The sequence below is a fragment of the Furipterus horrens genome, unplaced genomic scaffold (assembly GCF_987537825.1).
Source record: "Furipterus horrens unplaced genomic scaffold, mFurHor1.1.pri manual_scaffold_10, whole genome shotgun sequence".
In the NCBI taxonomy this organism is placed as follows: Eukaryota; Metazoa; Chordata; class Mammalia; order Chiroptera; family Furipteridae; genus Furipterus; species Furipterus horrens.
The window spans coordinates 60,920,103-60,942,902 of NW_028327180.1; the positions used below are offsets into that span (position 1 = coordinate 60,920,103).

The following is a 22,800-nucleotide window of genomic DNA, read 5'->3' on the forward strand; positions in this document are numbered from 1 at the left end:
GTGAGGTGACGGGCCAGGCCTGCGTTGTGTGTGAGGAAGACCCAGGCCTGCCCACTGGGTGTGTGAAGAGAGGGCCACAGTGCAGCCCCACCTGAGAGCAAGCCGAGGGGAGGGGCCTGGTCAGGCTCCGCCAGTGAGTGAGGACTGGGGTCCTGGTGCCGCTGCGATGGCCCAGCAGCAGATGACCAGCTCACAGAAGGCCCTGATGCTAGAGCTGAAATCCCTGCAGAAGGAACCTGTGGAAGGCTTCTGGGTCACCCTAGTGGATGAGTCCAACCTCTACAACTGGGAGGTTGCCATCTTTGGACCCCCAACACCCTCTTAAGGCAGATACTTAAAGGTGCATATTAAATTTGCTATTGACTACCCATTTGTGGGCAACCACTCCTCATGATTTAAGGAACTGTGGCCCTGGCCTGAGCATGAAGAGCCACCAGCATCCTGGACATGCTTGTCTCTAAGTCTCAACATAAGACTGTGTGTGGAACATGACTGACAACCACTCAGAGGGTTGCCATGGGAATTGGATCAAAGGATGCTCATTATGCTTTAGAACTTGCTCTGCTTTCCTTATCCATAATGTAACATAAACAATCTCTAGCAAGGAGTATATGAAACCTTGCACCTGCTGAGGATGTTTTATAGACCCTGACACAGACTGGTCACTGTGACCCCTGTACTGGTATGTGTAATCTGTTACTGTCAAATGCCTAATGGCTATTGATTATTTATGAATTTTAGCCTTGTATCTCTCGTATGCATCCTCCTCAATAAAAGGCATAAGGGATGAAGGTTTGGCTGCTGGTCTCCACTAGAGAGGAGACATAACAAAGTGTCCCAGGTAAAAGTTTGTTCTGCCGTAGTCATGAAGTCTCTGCTGTACAGAGAAACTTCCAACTGAGTCTAGGGTGTGTGTGGCACCTCCGCCATACATAGTCACAGAGCCGGATTTAACAGTGGGAGCACGGGGCACACGCCCTGGACTCTGACTTCTGAAGGGCCCCGCAAATTAGTTTGTGGATATGTACTTGTTTCATTTATGGTTTTAAAAATAGTTTTCTGTGCATATAAATATTTTTTATTTTCCCTGTCTCTTTTTTTTAACGGGCCCAATATTTTCTTCTGTGCCCGGGGCCTCAACTGACCTTAATCCTCCTCTGCATATTCACCACTTACCTTCAGATTCTTGACCAAAATGTAGCAGCCTAACATTTATGAAAATGAATATATATGTCAATTCTTCATCCGCCTGTAGATGACCCACAGAGTGGTGAACTGACCTCAGAGAGGTGGAATCCTACTCAAAATGTCAGGACTATACTGTTAAGTGTAATCTCATTGCTTTGAGCCCAGTACCTTCTCCCAAGCCAATGTGGATGCATCAGTTACATTCAGGAAACAGAGGGACAGTAAAGGAAAAGAAACAGAATATGCTGAAATCATTAGGAAACAAGTTTCAGTCACTAAAGCCAAAACAGAAAAGGATGGCATGAAAGTCCCCACAACCTTGGCAGAATACTGCATCAAAACTAAAGTGCCACCTTGGACTTCCAGCCAAGATGAAGGCCTAGACAGACACACTCTGTCTCCCTCCACAACTAAGAAGGAATACAATTACCTCAAAACTAGAGACAACCAGAAGTTCCAGAAAATCAAGCTGCATGGAAGTCCAACAAAGAAATAAAGATGAAATACTCATCCAGACAGTAGAAGGGGTGGATCCAGGGTGGAGACAATGTGGTGTGGTGGCAGCAGTGGCAGCAGGCCAGCAGAAAGCACGGTGACATGTTTTATCACTAGGAAGGACACCAAGGGAGCACTCCCAGCACTAGACCAGACCACACAGCTCATAGTTCTAGCACCGGGGAAAATAAAGCCTCATTGCTTCTGACTGTGAAAACCAGTGGGGGTTGGGGTGGAGGAAGAAATTGCCAGTCTCCCAGGAGAGTCCACTTGTTTAAAGGGCCCCCACAGTCCTGGAGCATCCATAGACCCACCCAACCTGGGGACCATGGCCAGGGCAACAGCTAGAGAGCTGCCAGTCCCATACAGAAGTGGGAGAAGTACTTGGAAAATGAACAGGTGCTGAGCAAGCAGCATTGTTCCCTCTCAGACCCCTCCCCCACATACAGCACCACAGTGTGGTGAAATGAGTCTCCCTGTACTGATGAATACCTGAGGCTCCTCTCCTTTCAACATAAGAGGTGCAGCATCCCTACCTAAGACATAGAGGCAAACAAACACAGGAGCCTGTCAAGATGAGGAGACAGAAAAGTATGGTCCAAAAAAGGGAACAGATCAAGGTTCCAGTGGGAGAACTAAGTGACAAAGAGATAGCCAACCTAACAGATGTAGGGTTTAAAACACTGGTGATAAAGATGCTCACAGGCTTGACAGATATGCTTAAGTACAGCAAACACATAAGGCTATGCTAAATGAAGCAAAGGAAAATCCACACAAAACCAATGGTGAAGGAAAGGAAACCAGGGTTCAAACCAATGACTTGGAACACAAGGAAATAAAAACAGTCAACCAGTACAGAATGAAGAAACGAGAATTGAAAAAAAAATGAGGAGAGGCTTAGGAACCTCTGGGACAACTGTAAACATGCCAACATCCAAATCATAGGGGTGCCGGAAGGAGAAGAGGAAGAGCAAGAAATTGAAACCTTAAATGAAAAAATAATTAATTAAGGAAAACTTCCCAAATTTGATGAAGGAAATAGACATACAAGTCCAAGAAGCACGAAGAGTCCCAAACGAGGTAGACCCAAAGAGGACTACACCAAGACACATCATCATTTAAATGCCAAAGGTTCAAGATAAAGAGGAAATCTTAAAACAGCAAGAGAAAAGCAGAGAGTTACCTACAAAAGGGTGCCTGTAAGACTATCAACATATTTCTCAAAAGAAACTTTGCAGGCAAGAAGGGACTGGTAAGAAGTATTCAATGTGATAAAAAGCAAGGACCTACAACCAAGATTACTCTATGGAGCAAAGCTATAATTTAGAATGGAAGAGCAGATGAAGTGCTTCCCAGACAAGGCAAAGCTAAAAGAGTTCATTATTACCATGCCATTATTGTATGAAATGTTCAAGAGACTTACTTAAGAAAAAGAAGATCAAAACTATGAACACTAAAATGACAACAAACTCACAACTATCAACAACTGAATCTAAAAAATAAAAACAAAATCCAACTAAGCTAAACAGAATAGGAACAGGGATAGGTATAGGGATCATTTGGAGGGTTATCAGTTGGGAGGGAGAAAGGGGAAAAATAGGGAAATGGTGCAGGGATTAAAAAGAATAATTGGTTGGTACAAAATAGACAGGGGGAAATTAAGAATAATATAGAAAAGAACTTATATGCACAACCCATGGACATGGACTAAGGGGGGTGGAATATCTGGGGGAAAGGGGTTACTGGGCAGAGGGGGCCAAAGGGGAAAAAAATTGGGACTACTGTAACAACATAATGAATAAAATATACTTAAAAATAAAATAAAGTGAAAGCGTTGAAATGATGTTCTATACTGGCTAAGTGACTATGCATAAGTTAGTTAAATTGTCTGAGCTTTAGATTTCTCATCGGTAAATATCTTTTTGTGAGATTGTATTAGTATATACATAAGTGCTTGGCACAGTGTGTAGTTTATTGTAGGCACTCAGGAAATGTTAGTTCTTCTCATTTTCCAATCTCTTCTTTATAATAAAATTTCTTTGATATCACTTTACATATTTTTTGTGATATTTCACTCTTTCACTTATTTAGCAAACATTTATTTATTATCCACCACAAAGCAGGCACTATTCTAGAAAAACATCAGTAAAATATAGAGATAGTTGGTGTGTACATGTATTGGAGGCCATATTAAATTGATTGGTCAGAGAAATTCTATCTAAAAATTTTAGCAGAAAACAGAAGGAAGTAAGGAAACTAACCATGAAGATATCTGAGGGAAGAGTTTCCAGGAAAGGGAATAGCAACGCCAAGGCTTGAGAGAGATGTGGTGTTTTGAAAACAGCAAAGAGGCCAATGTGGGTGGAAACAGGAGGGAGCTGGTGAGTAGTGATCACTTAGGCTGGCACTGTCCCATAGGATTACAACGTGTGCCATAAGTGCAAGGCATGAAGTTTAAATTTTTTCTTGTAACTACAATTTTTAAAAGGTGAAATTTAATTTATTAATATATTTTTCAATTAAATATATCTGTGTATTATCATGCCAAACAGGTAGTCAATTTAAAATTATTAGTGAAAATATTTACATTCTTTTCATTGGTATAAGTTTTCCAAACCCATTGCATATTTTAACTTACAGAACAATTCAATTCATAATAATCACTTCAAAAAAAATTTTTTAAAGATGTTATTTTATTTTTTAGAGAAAGGGGAAGGAAGGAAAAAAAATAGAGGGAGAGAAACATCAATGTGTGAGTTGAGGGCCTGACCAGGAATCCAGCTGGTGGTGACCTTTCAGGCCACAGGTCAGAGTTCAATCCACTGAGCCACACCAGCCAGAGCAGACGAGCCCCTTTTCAAAGCCCCATAAGGGACAGTGCATATTTTGAGCCTTGAAGACACATTTGTAAAGGTTTTAGCATTTATTCTGAGCAACAATAAAGGTGTTGAGCAAAATGGTGATACAGCTTTCATTTGTTTTATAAGGGCCACTCTAGCACCTGTGGGGAGAAAAAAACTGGATGGAGACAAGACTGAAAGCAGAATAAGCATTTAAAACATTATTGAAGGAACCCCTTTGGAATAAAAAAGACAAATACAGTTTTCTCCTTCCTACACAGTCTCTTCATCATTGGGAAAGTTTTGTCTATGAGTTTTATTTTATACTCATTGAGATTCCTCTAGCGTTTTATTTGGCATTTCTAAAAGCCATTGAAGTAGTTTTCTCAAATGTTAATTTTGAAGACACAGGAGGTTTAGGGTAGGTAAAAAAAATCTGGGAAATCTCTACCAAACATTTTTTTTTATTAAAACAAAGATTGAAGTAAAATCCTTCTAGGAAGAATTTAAGATAACATTTTTATTTTTAGAAGAGGTGTTTAATGAGACAAATATATACAGAAACTCTTTATCATTGAAGAAAGTAAACATAATAAATGCAAACTGAAATATAGCTAGGTGTGTATACTGTGTTGGAAGAGAGAATACAGAAATGTAGGTAATTCTAATATCGCTGGCTAAAAAATATGATAGGATCGCTGTCCTTGTCTAAACAAGAAAGTTTCACTGGTTATACTTTTGAACCACCTGATAAAATCTCTGTGAAGCATTTCAGTAGGTTTTGAGAAAAACAATAAAACAAAAACTTCTTAAAATTGTGATAGTTTCCAGAGAAAAGTGCAAAATTGATCCCTGTCCTCTCTGAATCCTTGAACAATTTCAGACATACCTGCATCTGACAACTGCAGCATGTGAGTCATTTGCCACCTGCTCTGAGCTGGGACTGTGGGAACATAGGCATCATCTGGACTCATAGCGAAGCAGAGCTCTCATAGGGGCTGTGTCCCTGGCTTTGGGATGACAGGAATGTCACCCACTCCAAAATCAAATCTGACACACTTAGAGCCATTCACCAGACCGCTCTGAAGGTACTACATTGAACGTTGGAATTGATTGAAAAGAATTAGCAATAACTTTAAAATTACAGAAAATGGTACAAATGAGCTTAAAAGGAAGAATATCACAGTTTGATCAGTTATGAAGTTAAAGGTAAATATTTAAATATGTGGCTCAGCACTTGCTTCTGTTACAAGGTGTGAGCGAGTTTAGGCTAGTACTGACACTTGACTTAGTATTTTACTGTAATATTTAGAATGTTATTTTTTTCTTAACAAATCAAGGCTCTGTTGCTTTCATGTGTGTGAAGCAACTGTGGCATCTGGTGGTTAATAATCATAATGTAATTCAGTTTGTTTCTAATGGATAGCTTGTGTTATAAAATGTTTTAGGTGTTGTACAACATTGTAATTATGATGACATAATAAGATAACCTCTTAATTATATTTCTATTTCCTCAGAAATAAACACATGAGGAGATGATAGACGTTCTATACTGAAATATAAACAGGTAATTACTCAGAGCACATTATACGACTATGTAAGTTATAAAGTCTAGTACTAGTCTACCTTTAGTTAATGAACATGAAGATGTAGTTAATTTTTTTTATACCAACTGGATATTTGATGCTACTAAAGAATTATTTCTTTTTTAGGTATGATAATGTTATTGTGACTATATTTTTTAAAAGTCCTATAATATCATTATTTTTCAGAAAAATATACTGAAATGTTTAGAAACTAACTGGGGTGATGTGTGACATTCACATAACGTGGGATTGAGGGTGGTTAAGGGGGATGAGATGTGGGCGGGGCTTGTAGACCAGGTATTGGTGTCTCAGGACTGCGGGATTGTACTTGGGTAGATTCGAGGTTCTCCATAATGAAAAGTTTAAAAAATATATTTTACTTAAGGTCAGCACACATTGAGATGGGTCACATGTTCACACCATCAATGTCCTTCGAGGAGGAGACAATGAGACTCCTGCTGTCACTTATGAAAGGGTCAAGAGGTGACCATCTCCGAATGAAAACTTCCAGTTCTCCCACCCCCTGGGCTCAAATGACGGTCTTTCAGACACAAGTGAAACACTCAATCAAGTTTTTATAAATAAAGAAGCACTATTTGTGATGTGAGGCTTTTTTTTCCTCTTAAGTTGTAATAGACTATGATTCGGCAAGAAGCTGAAAAACCTTCAGAGAGCACCTAATCACCCATCTGAATTTATTCTAACAAGGTTTTTTATTTTAATTTTCTCCTTTCACTACTCTCCTAAAATATTAATAAGCTCCAATTCAGTGTTTTCACTTAGAAAAGTGAAAATGCATGTGTTACCTTCTCCCTTTCTTTAATTTTCAACCTCTGTTACAGATCACTGCTGTGAAAAGAAATAAAATAATCACTTATGTAGTTAAAAGATTTCTAATAGCCACATTTTAAAAAGTAAAATCAATCTTAATAAAATGCTTTATTTTATTTTATGCAGTATACCCAGTTCTGACTGTTGATTTTTAAAGCTCACTTTTTGAATAACAAACTGACAACTAGATTACAGGATGTTTACAGGATTTATTGTGCTGCTTTCTCATGTATCAATATACAAATATTTTGCATATTGATGCATACAATATAATATGTATGTGTGTGTGTGTATATATATATGCATATACATTTGAGAAGACTGGTCTGAGAAATCTCCTCTTTCATCTTTTTTTTTTCTCCAAGAAATAACACAATTTTTTTAGAAGCGGTACTCAAGAGTTAGGATGTTTTGCTCCTGGTGGAATCCTGGCTCTAATCGTTTGGGATGACATGAGAGTGGTTGTCCTTGAACTTGCATTTTGAAGCTCTGACATGTTTATAAGTGTATTATTGCCTCTCTCATTTTAGAGTCACACCTACTGCATTCTAGGATGCCAGCGGCCTGCCTTCCTTTGCATGTGCTGGGAATGGCAGGGATGAATCTTCTGAGACAAACAGAATTTAAATCATTCAGATATTTATGCTTCTAATTTGTATCTTGTAACAAATTGGTATCTCTTAACAAATTTTAGAGCATGCTTTTCATTTCTACAAAACAAACTGCAGGACAGTACATTGTTATAATGCTCCAACCATTTTGTATTATTGTGTCAAAGAAAACATGTCTCAATGAGCTAACCCTAGACTTGGATTGTCATAAAGTTTAGTGAGGAAAAAAGATAACATTGCCATACCAGTAAAGTAAAGGTGCAGTTATCTGCCTTTTAAAGCCAGTTGGAGCTCTAGGAATAGACAGAATGCAAACTCCAAATGAAATTGCGAACTATGGAAAAGGTAAATTGGCTCCTATACATGAAACAAGTGGTGATTGTTTGGACATTGCTATAAGATTATGGTTCAAGATGAAAAATATAAGTGGGGGGGGTGATACTTCCTCACACTGGGCCCCTATGGCCTCATCTCCAAATCTTCATTGGGCAGAAAGAAGACTAGAAGATGACCCTCAAGAAAGGAGTATGAGCAAATGTTAGCCTCATAACTAAGTGATTTCTCAGCCGTGCTTCCTGCTTCCATCTCCCCACCAGGTACAAAGAGATTCAAAAGAAGGCATGGCTGAGGCACACCCAAGAAGGAACCCAGGGGTAGAGAGCAACATTCTAAAACACAGCATGAAACCAAGCCTTGCTAAGAGTAAGGAGATCTATCAATATCTTGCTGCCAGAAGACAACTTAATCCTCTTTTTCTGGATGAAGATAAAATCACCCAGAGCGTTTCCAATTTTCACCAAAATGTATTTCATTCAATAAAAAATTATGAGACATGTTGAAAAGTAGGACCAAATGACTGATAATTGAGAAAAAAGACAAATAATGAAAACAGACCCACAGGTGTTTCAGAAATGAAGGATTCAAATAATTATAATTAAAATATTTAAGAAAATAAAAGAAAGAACTAAATAGGTGAAAAGCCAGAGAAGTTAAAAAGAAAATAGCAACATACAAAAGAGAATGAAATTGACATATGGAAATTTAAAAAATACAATGTCTGAAATGAAGAATTCATAATATAGGTTTAATAACAGAAGCAGTACAGCAGAAGATAGGATGAGTTAACTATAAACTATCCAAACCAAAACGCACAGGTGAAATAAAAAGGAAAGAACAAAATAGGAGAGAATAAGAGACATATGAGACATTGTCAGACATATTAATGTATATATAATTGGTATCCCAGAAAGAGGCATTAAAAAAATAAAAAATCAATATTACAAGAGGTTATAGCAAAGAATTTTCCAAAACCAATGCAAGATATCAATCCACAGATTCAAAAACCTAAAAAAAGAAAATCCTAAGTAGGATAAATACAAAGAGAACTACATGCAGGCACATGATAGTCAAACTTGTGAAAAACAAAGAAAAACATCGTAAAAGTAGTCCAAGTGGGGGTTAACAGGCATACTACCTTTAGTGGAGCCATTATGAGACTGTTAACTCATTGTGGACAATGGAATGGCATCTTTAAATTATAGAAAGAAGAAACCTACCAACAAAAAGTGCCTTATTCAGTAAAAAATCCTTTAAAATGAAGGCAAAACAAAGAAATTTCTGACAAACCAAGGCTGAATTTGTTACCAGTAGAACCTCACTATAAAACATACTGAAGAAAAATAATCCCATATAAAAATACGGAATTACAAGAGTTGAATAACATCAGAAAGGGTAAATATGTGGTTAAAATAAATAATTATTGTCTATATAATGACAATGTATCATTTCACAATAATAGAGTCTATAACATGTAGGATTTACAATGTACATGACAACAGCACAAAGGTGGAAGTGATTCAATGGAGTTCATCTGTGGTAAGTTTCTTGCATTGTTCAGGCAATTAAGAAAGTTCTAATATAATCTATAGACGCTAGTAAGGTAAGTTTACATATTGGGATCGCTAAGAAAACTTCTAAACAAATAAACAGAATGCCTAAATAAAAAGTTAATAGAGGAGAAAAATGCAGAACAAACACACATATATCCAACGTCTTGATTTAAAAGAAAGACACTACTATATTTTAGTCAGATGAGGATGGTCTTTTCAATAAGTAGTTCTGGGTCAATTGGATATACACTTGAACCTTGATTCCTCATTACGTCATGCACAAAAATTAATGCGAGATGGTTGATAGGCCTAACTATGAAAGCTAAAACAATAAAACTTCTAAATAAACCATGGAGAACATTTTTATAACCTTTGGATAGGCAAAGCTTTCTTAAATGGGCCATAGAAAGCTCTAACTATAAAAACAAAATATTGATATATTGGATTTATAAAAATTTAGAATCTCTGTCTATCAAAAGACATTATTGAGGAAATTGAAAGTCAAGTCACAGACTGAAAGGGATTTTTTATTTATGTATAGAGATATTCAACAAAAGATTTACATCCAGAATCTACATAAGAGTACAAATCAGTAGGAAAAATGCAGAAAACCTCACAGAAAAGTAGGTGAACACCTGAACAGATATGTTATAATAAATAACCAATAAACATATATGAAAGTTGCTCAAAATAATTAGCCACCAGGAAATATTATTCAAAATTATAAAGAGCCACGGCTCTACTCCCACCAGAATGACTGAAATTGAAACGGGTAACAATACCAGATATTGGCAAAGATATGGAGTGACTGGAACTCTCATACATTGCTTCTGGGAGTGTAATTTTATGTAACCATAAAGAAAAGTGGTTAGAAGCAAATACGTCAGCTAAATATATCCATATCCCATGACCTGGGTTTATGCGCTACATAAATGAGTGCTTATTTCCAGTAAAAGACATGTGCAAACATGTACAAAGCTGCTTAACTTTAAAGTAACTGAAAAGTGGAGACAATTCAAATGTCCACCAACAACAGAATGGATAAATTGTGGTGTATTCAAACTATGGAATTCTAACAGCGATGAACTAGAATGACATATTATCACAGTTATCACAACATAATGTTGAGTATATGAAGCAGACACAAAAGTAGATATTGTATAATTTCACTTTTATAAAGTTTAAAACCTAACAAAAATAAGTAAAGGTGAAAGAAGAAAGAACAGTGGCCAACTTGGGAGGGTCTGTGAGCTATGATGGAGGACAAGGGAGCCTTCTGGTATCCTGGGAATAGTCTGTATCTTGACCTAGGTGGCGGTTACATGAATTTGCATGTGTGCAAAACACATTGAGCTGCATATCAATATATGTGTAGTTTGCTGTATGCTAATTACCTCTTAATAAGGAAATTTTTTTTTTTTTTTTTTTTAGGGATGTGTAGCTTTTATTTTTATTTTTTTATTTTTTTTTCAGATTTAATGTGTTTTATTGATTAAAATATTACATTTGTGCCAATTTCCCTTCCCTCTGCCCCCCTCCCTCCAGTTGTCCCCCCCTTTTAGATTATGTCCATTAGTTGTGCATACAGTTCCTCCCAACCTCTCTCCGTCTATTCCATTCCCTCCTACCATGATCCCCAATTCCTATATCATCTCCCTCCCTCTCCCCACTCCCCCTCCCTGTTGACCTCCCCCCAATATGCTTCCCGTACCCACAGTTCCTTTTCCACTCTCGTTGCCTGTTTAGTTTGCCTTTGTTTCATCTCCCTAGCTTCTGTTTTTTAAACCAGTCCCTTTAACATCTCATATAACAGTGGTTTGGATCTAATGAACTCTTTCAGTTTTATTTTGTCCTGGAAACACTTTCTCTGTCCTTCTATTCTGAATGACAATTTCGCTGGATAGAGTATTCGTGGTTGTAGGTTTTGGATTTTCATTACTTTGAATATTTCTTGCCAGTCCCTTCTTGCCTGTAGGGTCTCCCTTGAGAAGTCAGCTGATAGTCTAATTGGGACCCCTTTGTACATAATTCTTTTCTTCTCTCTTGCTGCTTTTAAGATTCTCTCTTTTTCTTTAATTTTTGACATTTTGATTATAATGTGTCTTGGAGTGGTTCTCCCTGGGTCCAGTCTCTTGGGAACTCTCCTTGCTTCCTGGACCTGCAAGTCTATTCCCTTCCCCAAGTCTGGGAAGTTCTCCTTTATTATATTTTCACTCAATTTTTCAAGTTCTAGTTCATCTTCCTCACTCTCTGGCAAACCAATGATTCTTATGTTGGGCCTTTATAGCTGTCCCAGAGGTTTCTGATCCTCTCATTGTTGCTTCCCATTTCCTCTCTCTGCATTGGTTGACTGCTTGTTCCTTCTCCATATTCCAGTTTGTTGAAATGAACTCTGGATCTTTTTTCCTCACCATCTGTCTCGTATGTGGTTTTGTTCCTTTCGTTATGAATGTTTTTCGCTTCTTTCTTATCTTTTTCCTGCTCTTTTGTGAATTCTGTAAGCCACCTGATAACAATGGCCCAGAACTGAGCCTCTGACAGGTTTCTTATCTGTTCATCTGTCAGGTTCTCTATCTGTTGCCTGGTGAGCCGTGCCACCGGGATTTCTATAGTTGTCTGCCTCATTTTGACAGATGCGTTTTGTTTTCTTGGGCCAGCTATAGGGGGCAGTGCCTGTGTACGCGTCACAATTCAGCGACCGGCGCCTGTCCGCGACCTATTTCGCAGCCCTGTGGTGCTTTCTTTGGGGGCGGGGGTCCAAGATGGATTCACACAGTTATTCAGCTAGGAGACCGGGATCCGTCCTCCCGCCCCCCTGGGCCTCACTGTTCAAGGCGATGCGGTGGCTGCTTTCCCCAGCGCTGGGGTCGCGCACTGCCAGGGGCTTGACTGCCGCCGGGATTTTTCGCCGCCCCGCCGCTGTCCCAGGTGCGACCGCAAACAGCGCTGCCCTCTTTAACTCTTACCTGCCCAAATGGCACCGCTGGTTTATAACTTCATATGTTGGGCTTCCGTGTAGTTTTATTTTCTGGAATTTCTAGTTATCCTTTGTTTTGAAGTAGTTGTATTCCTCTCTAGTTGTAGAGGGAGACCTAGCGTGTCCGTCTAAGCCTCCATCTTGGCCGGAACAGGAAATTTTTAATCAAAAGTTTAAAATGGCCCTGGCTGCTCATGCCATTCCATGCCTGCTGGTGGGGGTCTGTGAAGTTCAAGCAGAAAATAATGACTGTCCAGTGGGTACAATGAGGTCCTGCCTGTCTATCACAGGCCTACCTGTGAATCAGCCATTTCCTCACCCAGGGCTTTGCTCCTTCCCTCTCCCAAAACCCCAGGGATCCACCTGGATGACTACTGGGGGAGATCCACACCCCAGTAGTTACATGACCCCTCAGCAAGGGAGAAGTACCTTCCGCAGTCTCCCTCAGCCCCTGGGATTTGCTGTCGATTCCTCATTTATGTCCCTGCTCCCCTTTCTCCCCTCACTCTCCAAAATATCCCATAAGCTTCACGGGGGGCGAACTTTTGACAGACTCATCCCTGTCTGGGTCCCCGGCACCCAGGCCTGGGCAGAAGGGGGTGTCAGCAAATGTTCATGGACTGACTGAACGTGAGTACGCAAAGGTGCAGAGGGCCCTGAGGCCTCAAGCTGAGCAACCTAGAGTGGAAGCCCTTCCTTGGCACATGGACCTGGCCGTCCCTCTGCCTGGTCAGGGTGGCTCACAGACAGTCGCGAGGCCGGACAGGTCATCGAGCCGGGCTCTCCAAGGTATGTGGCAGGCAACGGCCCCAGAGCCTGTCTCCTCCCTCTGGCCTGTCTGTCCTTGGTGCTGCAAGCCACCTTAACTGGCTGTGAAGGGCCCTGGTCACCCACCCCGCCTCCCCAGCTGAGTGAGGGGCTTGGCATCCTTCCAGCATCCTCCTGCCTTCCCCACCATTCCAAGTCCCAGCACTGCGTCATTCACTGTGGCCTTGTAAACACCTCTATCTGCCTCCGTTGCTGGTGTTTATGAACTACTGACAGAGGTCTCAGCTAAACCTTGGCAGGTTGGAGGTGCAGGGCACAGGATCAAGCCAGGGCTCTTGGAGCAAGGCTGGGACTGCGCCTCTGATGGATGCCCGAGGTGGGCTCCGTGCGTCCTCTGCTGGCCAGTATCATCTGTGCAGATGCAGCCTGGCAGGACCAGGACTGCAGCAGAATTTCCCTGGGACACACAACTTTGCTGGTGCCCCGGGGTAGAGTGCAGACAATGAGTGCAGGGATCAGCCTGGCCTTGAGGTTTTAGGTGACTGTTGTGTCGGAGGGCACTGCCAATCCCCAGGTTGCTGACGCACAGTAGAGTCTGACGTCCCAGCCATTGAGGGAAAGCCATCTGTCCCCTTAACTATGTGGGTCACTCACCCATCAGCCCAGATGTCCTGTCCCAGCCACCCCTGCTACCCTTGGGCTCTGATTCATACAGATGCGAGGGGTGGACACTTTTCTGATTCCAAACCTCAGCAGACTGGTTCAGGGTCAGGGACAAGGTCAGATTCTGGTTCAAAGTAGCATCAGGTTCTGACTCAGAGTCCTGGTCAAGGGCAGAGCCAGAGGATAGAGCCTAGAACCTCCTCCTCCTCAAGAGAGAAGCCAAGTCCAACAAGCTCACGCACGCACACACACCCCTGTTTGCACGTGTGTGTGTGTGTGTGTGTGCGTGTGTGTGAGTTGAGTGGGTAAGGATGCTTATGATAAAGGCTGGCCATGTTGTCCTGTCCTACAAGCACTAGAGGCACAGTGATCATTAGGCTTCTCACAGGAAAACATGGAGAAGACCACACAAAAGAAAATATCAATACTAAATACGAGCAGATGTGACCTTTTCCATGGAAACTAGTCAGCTGTGGCTCAGCCACATTCTCACTGGGAAAATAAAAGATGTACTTAAGTGGGATATGAGGTGTGGCATCTCAGTGTCGGGTCAGGTAGTCAGGGTCCCAGAGGTGCTCCAGGGTGGGCCAGGGTCCTGGGCAGTGTCCCACAGGGGCAGGAGACTGGGATCCCCAGCAAGTCTGATTTCTACTCAAGGGATGGGAGAGTCAGCACCACAAACAGAGCAGATGCAGGCAGAACAGTGGAAGACAGGAGAAAGCCCACAGGGGGGCTGGGGTCCTTTAGGCACACAGGTGACAGGCTCCTGTGATTATGGGGAGGTAGTGATTTTGTACAAGTGAGCAATGGATATCCCTTTCCAATTCACTATTTTCACCTGGCAAGTTGTGATGAATATGGAATTTTACAATGTCTGTGATGGGCATGTGGCCCCAGGCCTGTGCAGTACAGAATCTGCACAACTTGGTCGGGCTAGGATCACTCATAGACATAATGATTTACCACCTCACTCCACAAAGGATGTAATGTGACTTGCAGACAGGAATCACTATAGCAAGAGGAAGGGGGAAATGAGGCTCAAGTTGGGGGTGGGGGGCATGGTGGTGTTGCTGAGCTAGTGAGGAGAATGTCATTAAATGGGTGGGTACCTTGTAGTGGAAGCAGTCAGGCAACTGAGGAAACCAGACGCTGTGATTAGGATTCCATGTCCATCTGGAACCCCGCAATGTGCTGGCGTGTTCTCTGGAGGAAGCCAGCTTGCATTGTGGGGGCTGCCACTGACTGCTTCTAGCAAGGCCTGCTCATGGGTGGCAGGGCTGAGGGAGCCAAAGGGGAAAGGGGTCTCATCTGGAAGAGGGAGTTCAGAATGGGGGGCAGAGTACCCAGTGCAATGCAGTATGAGTATTTGTGGAATGAATGACTGAGTGAATAGACACACATCCCTCATCTTTATTAATTCTTAATTCTACCCCCTTCTCAATATGTGCTATAATTTCCCAGTTCAGGGTACCACCAGCTTTCATTCAGACTCTGGCAGCCCCTCCCCACTCACCTCCAAGCCCTGCTCCTTCTCCTCCCCTTCCCCCACAGCAGGTAGACAGGGTGCTCTTCATAATCCCCCAGTTGGACGGATCCTGCTCCTCCCTGACCTGAATACTGGGGTGCCACTCACTGCCCTCAGCCTCACATCTAAGCCCCTTTGTGTAGCTCATGAGGTCTCTGTGATCTGGCCCTGGGATCTCTGCAGCCTCACCCTCACTTCTCCCCTATCCTCAGCTCTCCTGGCTTCCTGACATTTTGACAAGGCCCCAAAACATTGTCAAAGCACTGAACCTGCAGCCTTTGAAACAGTAGCTGAGTCAGATGTCCAATAGCTATCCCCAATCCTCACCTCATCCTCACTCATTTCTAATGCTCCTCAGCTCCCATTTGGACTCAAGGCTGGGGAAGGAGGGCCAAGCCAGGGGAGAAGGGGGCTTCTGTGTTATACTGAAAATATTTTTTTAAAGGATGCTTACACTATATGCATCAAAATATCATGATTTGTAAGCACCATAGCTACCTAACTCTGGCCCTCTGGGCATTTGCACTAACCTGGAAGCTTCTTGCCCAAGTCAGAGGCAGGAGGGCAGGAAGGAGGAGAACTGCTATCTCTGCCATGAGGTCCTGCCTGGTCCTGCTGCATGATTACAACACCCGAAGGCCCAGGGCCACCCCCTCCACCCTGTAATGACAGCCCAGCTTATGGTGGCTCTCCTGTCTTGGCTGCCTGGTACCTGGTGGAGGCAGCTGGGAGGGGACTTGTAACCATTCTCTGGGGCGAGACTCATATTTTGCACTCACCGAATGGGCTCAAGGATTTTTTTGAGGGGTAGGGGGGCTTCAGTCTCTGGGGACACACTTGGCCCTGTTCAGGCTGGCCCAACAGGCTCCTGGGGATGCTACCAGATTCTCTTTTCCTTCCCCAGGGTCCTGCCCCAGGCTCTAAGGCCAGACTGGCTGCGAGGCCCTGATGCTGAAGCCACTAGGTGGCTCCACTCAAGCTGCACCTCCTGCCCTCTATCCTTGGCCTTGAGTCAAAGCGCTGGGTCATTTGGGACACACCTAGCTTTTCTTGGTCCCCAATGGGAGTAACCTGGAGGGGAGGTTGGTCCCTAGTCCAGTGAACAGCTATGTGCTGAATTTGTTGATGGGTACAGATGGTGTCAGCAAATACAGTTCCCTCTGTGTGGCACTGGTTAATCTTGGGGACTCTGCTCTGGTGAGTTCCATGGAGGGACAGGTGCTCAGAGACCCTGACCAGGCCTCCAGGCTACCGTGGTGGGACAAGCAGCATCAGCAGTTAGGCCGGCCTTCCCCAGGGAAGGGTCACAGGTGAGGGGGAAGGCAGGGCAGGGCAGGCTGAGGGGGCCTCTATGTAGAGGAAAGGCCTGCAGCCCACCGGCCCTCCCATTCATTCAGTGACCAGCACAGATATTTTTTGCCATCCCTTCTAAATGAGCCACCGGCCTTTCTCTTAGGATGGAGGTGGTAGGGGGACAAGTCTTGCCTGCTTTGAGGGGCCATCCACCAGTGATGTTACTTAGTGGCAGCATGGGGGCAGGACCTCATTTGGCAATGCTCTTGCCACTCTAGGGTCATAGGTGGCAGTCCATCCCTGAGTCTGAGCCTGGGGAGGGACTCTAGGACTGGGACTCAGCAGGCAGCACCTCCTGTAAGCAGCCTGGCCTGGCTGGAAAGGGTTGGGCCCTTTCCTCCCTGGACAAGGGTGCTGTTAGGCCCCTGTTCTCCTTGCTCATTTCCTCAAAACAAGGAAATTCTTTGATATTCCTGGACCTGAATCCCCACCAGGACCTCAACTACCCCAGCACATGTTTATGGAAAGAATGCAGAATGGACACAATAGAGTGATTGCCAGAAGGGAGATGTGGCTTTGTCCACACAACGGATTTGGGGAAAGGAGTGGGACATGGCTGTTTGTTAAGTGACACACAAGGGTGAGCTCAGTGAGGTCGGCTGGAGGCCACCATAGTGAGGAGTGTACATTCCCCCTTCCCTCCCTCCCTCTCTCCCTCCCTGTATTTTTGTTTCCCACTCCCTATCGTGGTCCTGGGTGCCAGGCCCTGGGCTAGACCTGGAGACACAGTGACGAACAGGACAGAGGCAGCTCCCCTTCATGGGCAGGCAGTGCGGAGGAGGAAGGAGACATGGACCATGTCAGGTTGCACATCTGAAGTTCATCCACAGGGAGCTGTGGGGTCTGTGTGGGGACCTGGCTCAGGCCAGGCCCAGAGAGTGCTTTCAGAGGGAGCCCCTTTTGGGCGAGGAGAGTTCCAGGCAGGAAAAATAACAGTCAAAGGCCAAGGAACTGTAAGCCGCCCAGGGTGCTGGAACCCCAAGTTTGAGGATGCACATGACGAGAGAGGCCATCGGGCTGGTTGAGGGGACTAGTAGCCTTGGTGAGATCTGCGTCTATCCTGGGGCAGGGACACCTTTGAGGGGCTCCTATCTGGAAAGAACAGATATTTCTTGTTAAAATGTCACTCTGCCTGTGGAGTGCAGGATGGGTAGGAGGTGCTGAGTGTAAGCTATGTGCCAGGATGGACTGTCCAGGTGAGCCACAGTGGTGTTGTGAAACTGGGCTGTGACTGCAGGAATGGTGAGTGGTAAGTGGACTGAGATCCTCCAGGTAAGCTCGACACTAGGGCAACATGGGGGGAGAACATGGGAATGCCTGGGAGGTGTTGATTTCACTTCCTGAGGCGAGGGAAACACTGGAGCAGAAGCATTTTGGGTGGCACGAGGTAGCATATGGGGAGCTAATGAGTGACTCAGTCGAGGGACCCTACGTCCAACCCATTCCAATACTTCCTCCACGAAGTCCTCAGAATTTTCTTTTCACTCTTAATGGCCTTGTTCCTAGGAGATTGCTCTGTTGCTGAGTCCCTAGCATGCTGGAGCACCAAGTCACAGAGAGGTATAAGCCTGGGAGCCCTCTCCAAGGTGGGGTGGTGGTATCTAGGTTGTGCCTCACCTCTGCCCTTGTAGCCTCACTGCTCACTACAGAACTCCCTGGCATCTGTGCAGCTGGGTATAACCAGACCTCTCCGTCCATGCACTGTTTACCCATTCAACAAATACACATTGAGGACTCTCCAAATACCATGGCCTGGGCCTGCTCCGGGCTGGGATCAAGAGATCCATGGAGACAGAGGCTGTGTCTATCTTATTTCTTTATGTTTCCCAAGCACCCAACAGACAGCCTGGCACATGGAAGGTATTATTAATAATAATAATAATAATAAAAACATTTGCCATTAACAATATTATCACTGCTATGAGAATTATTATCTCAGCTCAGCCCTTAGCCACAACCACATGAGGGGGCTTTAGCTCTTGCTGCCTGGGACACCACACCCAGTGGCCCTGTCTTTCAGGGTAACCCCAAGTGGGTCAGAGTACCATGTTCAGGGCCTCCATGCCCAGCCACATCCATGCAAGGTCAGAAGAAACCACAGTGCCTTTTCCTCCATGGGTTGGTAGGTTCCAGCAGGAGCTGGTGCCCTTGAGGGGCAGGCCTGAGGCTAAGCCTCAGGGAAGGAGAGGGAAGGGCTGGGACAAGAACAGCCTCAGGTTGAGGGTAAGGCAAAATAGATGTACTGCCCAGAAGTGGAAGCATCCTTGGGTGGGGGTTGGGTGAAGTTGATGGAGAGTCCTTGAGGATACCTTCCTGTGAGGTGCTAGGGGCTAGCCAGAGATTTCAAACCCTGACCTGCCCTGTCCTGGCCCAGTGGCCAGAATTCTCTGGGTGGAGTCTGCCCCATTCAGGCTCATCTGCTAGGGACCTCCTTGAAGGCCCAGCTCTTTCCTCCCAGACAATAGCCTGGATTCCAATAGTATTGTGATTCTTGATGGGCATCCTCTCTTCATGGGATGCCCAGCCCAATACAGAGCCCCCAAGGGTAGCCAAGGAGGAATCTGAGAAGCCCCTGTTGTATTATGGTCTCTCTTACCCAGCTCTAGGTCACAAGACCTCTGCCACCCAGAGACCTTCTCCCCAAGAGGCCTGTGGTCAAGGGTAGGAGCCTGTGAGTCTGTGGGATGGAGAGAACAGCAATGGCAGGTAGGGAAGAGCTAGATGGGGCAGGGCTGCATGGGCCTTCTGCTGGGCTGGGAGTTGGCCCTACACTGATAAGGAACCAAGGCAGGTCCTAGGCAGGGTTTGAGGGGCTCTGAAAGTGGTGGAGATGGCCAGGGGCATGGATACCAAGCCACACCCAATCGGAAGGTCTGGGGTGGTATAGCCTGTGATGCAGGGCTAATGCCCCCCATACCCTGGACCACAGGACTCAGTCAAGGAGGCAACAGCGCTGGCCTCTGAGATGTGCTAAATGCAACAGAGCACAGGAGAGAGGGCGTGCCTGGGACAAAGGGAGTTTCCCAGCTCTGGTTTCCTTCCATTTGATCCCTCACAAACATTTATTGAATGCCTGCTGTGTGTCTAGCCTAGACCTGATTAACTAGCCTTGGCATTGTGGTGGGGACTCCCCACGCTGCTGTGGCAGAGCCTCCTCTGGGGTTGAGAGACTAGAGACTCAAGAGGGAGCCAATCTTGGAGGGTCCCAACAGGGACAAAGTTGATTTTGACAAGTGGAACCTAGTTATTGGCCCTGAGTCAAATTCAAGGGCAGACACAAAAGCAGAACAATTCTCATCAGGAAACTGGGCCTAGGGGCAGAGGAGTGACCACTCCACGCTCACATAGCTTCTAAGAGGTGGATCTAGGTTTCTGAGCAGGGTTAGACTCTGTGTTAGTGATCTTATGCCATGCCCCTTGTACCAGAGACTAGACATGTCTTAGTCATATGTTCATGCCTGTAGCCCCCAAAGGCACCCCTGTGAGACCTGCTTTGTCTCTGTTTTCACAGAGAAACATGGCTGCTCTGAGATCCACTGAAGTGGCACCAGGTGGGAGGGTGGCAGCTGGTTTACTCAGCTGGGTCCTGGGAGGCCCTGGCCCTGACCCGGGGAGTGGAAGGTGTGGGGAAGAGTGGCATCTGACACAGGGGGAGGCAGCACACAGGTGGGAGGCCAGAGGCGGCTCATCCCAGTCCAGGCAAGGAAGTGGCAATGAGACCCATGTGATTGAGAGCTGTGCACCTGGGGGCTCAGGAAGGTAGCTTACCAGGGACCATGGTCACCCCCCTGCCTCAAGGATGCCCCCATCCTTACCCTCCCTCCCACTTCTCTTTCAGGCCAGAGGGTGTAGGCAGCCTGCTTTAGATCCCTCAGCCTCCCGTAGCCCCCAAATAGAAGCCCAACCCAGGGGCCCTCCGGTTTCCAGTTTCCCCTGATGGTTGAAGGCTTTTCTTCCAGAGAAGGTGCCTCCTTCCACAAATCAGTGCCTCCATTAGAGAAGCAAAGGGATGGGGAGCAGCTGGCCTATGGGATCATTCTGCGCGCTGGACACTCTGGGTCCCAGCCTTCCCATCGCCGTGCTCTGGTCAAGCTGGGTGTGGGACCTTCTCTTCTCAGCGCAGGGAGAGATACAGGTCTGCCAGGGCAGGTGCGGCTCCACTGAAAGCATGGGGATTGCAAAGAGGAAAAAACATGAGGTGCAGCACAGGAATCCAATTCCCAGGGTTCCGCAGATACACGCAGCTGCGCATCTGTCAGCGTGGGACTCACTGCCTGGGCCTGGACTCCTGGCACAGCTCAGCCCACCCCAGGCCACATGCACATAGACACCTACGTTCAGCAGTGGCCTGGCAAGGACACCTGGTCTCCTGGCTGAGGAATCTTTTCCTCTTCCTGACACTAGAGCTGACATCCACTCAGAGGGCTGGAGAAATCTAGGCCATTTCCATAATTCTAGGTGCTCAGTAAAATGCAAATGGAAGAAATGTGAAAAGAGTGTTCTAATAATTATGTCATATGCACACCTCCCACCAAACAATCCATTTAGAAAATGGACAGAGGTTCTGAATCAACACTTTTCCAGAGAGGATACACAGGTGACCAATAAAATATGAAAAGATGCTCAACCTCACTAATCATCAGGTGCAAATTAAAACCACAATGAAATATCATCTCACACCTGTCAGAATGGCCACCATCAATAAATCAACAAACAAGTGCTGGTGAGGATGTGAAGAAAGGGGAACCCTCACACACTGTTGGCGGGAATGCAGTCTGGTGCAGCCACTGTGGACAGCAGTATGGAATTAACTCAATAATTTAAAAATGGAACTGCCTCGGACTTCCAGGCAAGGTGGCCACATAGGCAGACATGGCTCACCTCTTTGCACAGCCACATCAAAATTACAACTAAATTATAGAACAATCATCGCTCAGGATCATCAGAAATAGTTGAAGGGAAGTCTGACAACTACAAAATTAAGGAAAGCACATCCATCCAGACTGGTAGGAGGTGTTCAGATGCAGACGAGCTGGTCTCTCTCCTACATGTGGTGGATAGAAATTCAGGATGGATGTCTCAGGAGTGAGGGGCCCAGCCTCACACCAGGTCCACCAGCCCAGGGTTCAGGTGCTAGGAAGGTGAGTCCCCACAACTTCTGGGTGCAAAACCCAGCAGGGATTGAGTCGGTGGAAGAAACTGGTGGAGCCCCAAGCAGTTCCTCTTAAAGAACCCACAGGTGGACTCACCTACTCAGACCCAGTCTGTCTGAGCTCCAGCACCAAGGTAGCAGCTTGAAAGGCACCAGTGGTATATGTTAGGTAGCGTAGGTGACTAAGAAAGGACCTGGAGCCAGGGAAGTCCAATTAAGGGCTTTTATTAGAAGGGAGTCACTGCAACCATGTGGCCTGAGTCCCAGTGGACTCAGAAAATAGATTCTGAAAATAAAATAAGATGCAGGGAATGCGGCTTCTTCTCCCCAGTGTCTGAAAGGGGCCCTGCCTCGGCCGTCCACAATTTAAAATATTGGTTTTACTCCTGTTTTCTTGTGATGCTGCTTGTTGGTGGATGGCCGACAGCATATACATTTTGAAAGGAACCTCCAAAAATTCATATGGAACCAAAAAAGACCCCGAATAGCAAAAGCAATCTTGAAACAGAAGAACACAGCAGGGGGAATCACGATACCAGATATCAAACAATACTACAAAGCCACCGTGATCAAAACAGTCTGCTACTGGCATAAGAACAGACATACAGATCAGTGGAACAGAATTGAAAGCCCAGAAATAAACCCAGGCCTCTATGGTCAACTAATCTTTGATAAAGGAGGAAGGAACATAAAATGGAGTGAGAAGAGCCTCTTTAACAAATGGTGCTGGGAGAACTGGACAGGGACGTGCAAAAAAATGAAACTAGACCACCAACTTACACCACACACGAGAATAAACTCAAGATGGATTAAAGACTTAAATGTAAGCCGCGATACCATAAAAGTCCTAGAGGAAAACATAGGCAAGAAAATTTCAGATATCACACGTAACAATATCTTCACGGATACATCTCCTAAGGCA

At 44.9% G+C, this 22,800-nt stretch overlaps 1 pseudogene; it reads left to right on the forward strand.

Annotated features, from left to right (window-relative positions):
* The first annotated feature begins 166 nt into the window (after positions 1-166).
* Positions 167-20,890, forward strand: LOC150000416 (ubiquitin-conjugating enzyme E2 R2-like; annotated as a pseudogene).
* The last annotated feature ends 1,910 nt before the right edge of the window (positions 20,891-22,800 follow it).